This window comes from Triticum aestivum, chromosome 7A (genome assembly GCF_018294505.1).
Source record: "Triticum aestivum cultivar Chinese Spring chromosome 7A, IWGSC CS RefSeq v2.1, whole genome shotgun sequence".
Taxonomy (NCBI): Eukaryota; Viridiplantae; Streptophyta; class Magnoliopsida; order Poales; family Poaceae; genus Triticum; species Triticum aestivum.
In genome coordinates, this window is record NC_057812.1 from 252,856,063 (window position 1) to 252,859,887 (window position 3,825).

General features: G+C 38.0%; 1 long non-coding RNA gene across 1 annotated transcript; it reads right to left on the reverse strand.

The window, feature by feature from the left end:
- Positions 1 to 222: 222 nt before the first annotated feature.
- On the reverse strand, positions 223 to 3,554 carry LOC123151043 (uncharacterized). The gene is made up of 2 exons (XR_006475472.1): positions 2,278 to 3,554; positions 223 to 2,236 (listed from the first exon to the last, which is right to left on the reverse strand). It is a non-coding gene; the product is annotated as an uncharacterized lncRNA (long non-coding RNA).
- Between the last annotated feature and the right edge of the window lie 271 nt (positions 3,555 to 3,825).

Sequence of the window (3,825 nt, forward strand, 5' to 3'; positions counted from 1 at the left end):
GTAAAATATAGTACAAATGAATCCTTAGGAAAAAATCCTACAAGATTCAATCCTACGAATCAAACAACCAACGTAGGAAAAATTCCTAAGGATTCTAATCCTTCAAAGATCCTATGAAAATCCTTTGAATCAAAGAGACCCTTAATAATTTCAAACTGGTATGTCTAGCGAGTGTTCTGAGATGGTTCAAATCAAGCAAACTTTGTGACAAAAGCAGTCAAATATAGTAATACACAGTATATCTTCGATATAATTCAGTGAGACTACAGCTGCATGCACGTAACTCTTATTGTACGAATATATCTTCCAGCAATCATGTTACGACTTATCATAGCACTTGCGCTGTTGACCTGCTGTTATCTTCAGAATCCACCTCTTGCTGAAACTAAATCTGCTTTCACATTAACAATTCTAAACTGATCATTTTTTATTTCCCTGCTTTTACCTTTCCTGGACATCATCTTCTCTATGTATTTCGTCAAGAAGCTTCTTCCTAAGCTTCCTTCAGCACCATATACACCATTTGCTCATCCTCGAACGCTACAGAAACTTCAAATGTACGTGATGTTAATACACAAATTTTAGAAACATCTTGTATGTTGACTTATAATGCTAGAAAGGAAATCAAATATTAGCATCGATCTAGAAATCAAACAACATGGACATTCAGAGTTACCTTCATTAGGCTAGATGTCTCGTGTCTAAGACCCTTTTGCCTAATGTTATACTCGGCAAACATGACACATGGCACCATCTGGGCATAGTTTCGCCGACTGCAGAAAACAACAAAAGTATGGTGCCATGTGGCATGACTGACTAACTCGTTATTCCGTCGTCTATGTCATTTGCTTGTCGTGTTCCCGGTGTTCTGCACTCGGCGAAGGTATTTTCAGATGTCTACTGAGTTCCCGTGGAAAACCCCAGCAAAATTAACATTACTGGCAGGCGTCCAGCATACTCGCGTTTTTCGAGTGTTTCACTCAGCAAATACTTCACTGGGATCTTTTTTGGCCTTTGCCGAGTGCATTTGGTGCTCAACAAAGTTGGGAATTACAGTGATGAGCATGTATTGTGTCCTAATATTAATATATATTGACCACGCATAAAAATAAAAAAGACTATTTAAATATACTTTAAAAATTACTCTCGCAACATGTATGGGCCAAAATGTATATATTATATTGACCGGATTTTCTTCAAGTGTATATTGATTGATGGAATTGTGAAGACCAATAAAAGTTCAAATATATACATGAGTAGCAAAACAAATCTTCGCTGTCTCGAGAAAATGAGCACAAAAGAGAATTGGTTATCCAACATAATGGGTATTATTAGAGGAGTAAAAGAGGGAACAAATAGTCTTGAAAAGCTATGGGTCGTAGCTTACATGCATGAAATAGACCTACTAAAACCAACAACTCCGCAGACTTATATAATCCTTGTGAATTTATAAAGCTAGAAGAAATAAAACCAATAAGCTAAGCAATTACGCAGTTGGAAATGCATTTATAGAAATGTGAATAATCTAAATTACATAATGGCCAAAAGTAGCAAGAGCATCAGCGTTACACATCTCAGGGAATTTCTTTTAACAATCTCACATGGCAATAGGCATAAAATAACCATAGTTATTTAGCCTCATTGGCGAATTAGTGAAGACATGAATAACTCAAACCGAGCATACACATGTGTACATCTTGAAACATCAGATCGGGTGCATAAAAGCAGGTAGTAATGCGTGCATGTTATAGAAATCTAAAGGATACATTATTGTACTCTTCAGAGCATCGATGTTGGATTGTCTTTCTTAGGTATAGATGATAGAATTATACTCCAGTTCCTGCATGTGTCTATAGCATGAAAATTTTGAAGTGCATCGTTCAATAAGTAAAACTTGGAAATTAGAAGATGCTTTAAGTTTGAGCATGATACGGTTTTTTATGGTGTTTCCAAATCAAGTACCAAAACTGAATATAGTTTACATGACACTGAGGTAACTAATTTATCATGAGATCTAGAAGAAAATGGAGAGAGCATCAGAAAAAAGTAGAAATCACATGATGGATGAATTCTCAATTATTACCTCTGTTACCACTACCTTTATCAATTATTGCTGACCGTAGAGAACATGTCCTCCTTCAACTTTCAAACTGCACTTCCATTTGTGATTAATTGCAGCAATTAGACGCTAACTTAGAAAAATGCACACATGTCAAAAGGGAAGACCCCGTCGGACCTGAATTTGCACACATGTCAAAAGGGAAGACCCCGTCGGACCTGAATTCACCTAGTTACAATAAACATATGAAATCTGGAAGATAGTAATGTTCAGTTACCTCAGCCATAGAAGCAGACTTACGATTAGTCTGATTTTAAGGAAAAATATCAACAACCACATGTCTATGACGGTAAGTGCTATCAAATTTTGAACTTATAAAATAAACAAAACAAAGATGGTGTTACTTGGAAATTTTTGAGTCATTGGCTTCAAAATTCAGTCAGTGCATCTACTCCTTGGATCTGTCAAACGTCGTGGCCTAGAACTTTGAGAAAACTAATACGTACTATAATTCGGGAACACTTAATCAGGTTGTTATATATCTAGCATAACATGATTCTTTTATTAGTTTTAGACACATCATATTGGTCTGCTTACCCTGCTGTTGCGTTGAGGGGTTTACTTTAACTGACCCGATATCAAAATCGTCCTTATTGAAGTCACCAACGGGGGCGAGGTCTTGGACATGCTGTCAGCGAGGAACGTGGATGATCGATGTGTTGCGAGATAATTTTTCTTCAAGATCACCTTCCCTCCACGGCTCAGCAAGGACGTCATCGACCATTTGCGACTGCACCAACCACAGCAACTCTGTCCTTCTCCATATCCCCCACACCCCCTGCCTCTCTTTGTTGAGGGATTGATAAAACTATCATTGGGGAAGCCAAATCACAGTAGAGAGTTGCTAATTGAGTTAGGGTTAATAAGTAGAGAAAATAGAGATCTACCAGTACAGAAGGAAGGAGTTAGGTTTTTTTCTGTATGCTACAGGGAGATCTATTTCTTACTTTCCGAGGGATAGAAACACTTATTTTATTTTGCCATTGCTATCATCTGCTTCAAGAAGCCGTAGGAAATTGAATCCCTGGATATAACTATCAGAGGACATGATGAGAAAACTTGAATCCAAACCGGAAAAAGAAATATGTTTGATAAGACGAACCTGATCGGAGGTGATCCAAGAGCGCCAGAGATCCATGCCCCAACTTTCTTGTTGCAATTTGGGAGAGACACGAATCAGTTTACACGTGGAGAAGCATCTGTTTGAGAAGACGATCTTGATCGCTGGAGATCCCTGCCCCAACTTCCTTGTTGCAAATTGGGAGATGCATGGATCAGTTTCCACGTGGAGAAGAAGATAGAGATGTTAGAGATTGAGAGAGGTATCCACATGCACAATTTCCTTGCTCCAATTTGAGAGATACATGGATCTCTTTCCATCAGAATATGAAGGGAGACGTGAAAGGGAGAGAGACGTGAGATATTAAGAGAGAGAATTAATTGGAAGAGAGGGAGACGTGAAAGGGAGAGAGACATGAGATATTTAGAGAGAGAATTAACTGGGAGAGATGGAATTGTGGGCCTTTTAGCTTTTTTTGAAGTTGAGAAAAACACTAAAGGATAGTTATCTTTACAACCGGGAGAAGGAATTGTGGGCCTTTTAGCTCTTTTTTTTAAGTTGAGAAAAACACTAAAGGACTATAGATAGATCTACACCGTAATAATCCGGACCCACCAGATTAACGGCTCCTAATTACTGATTAACA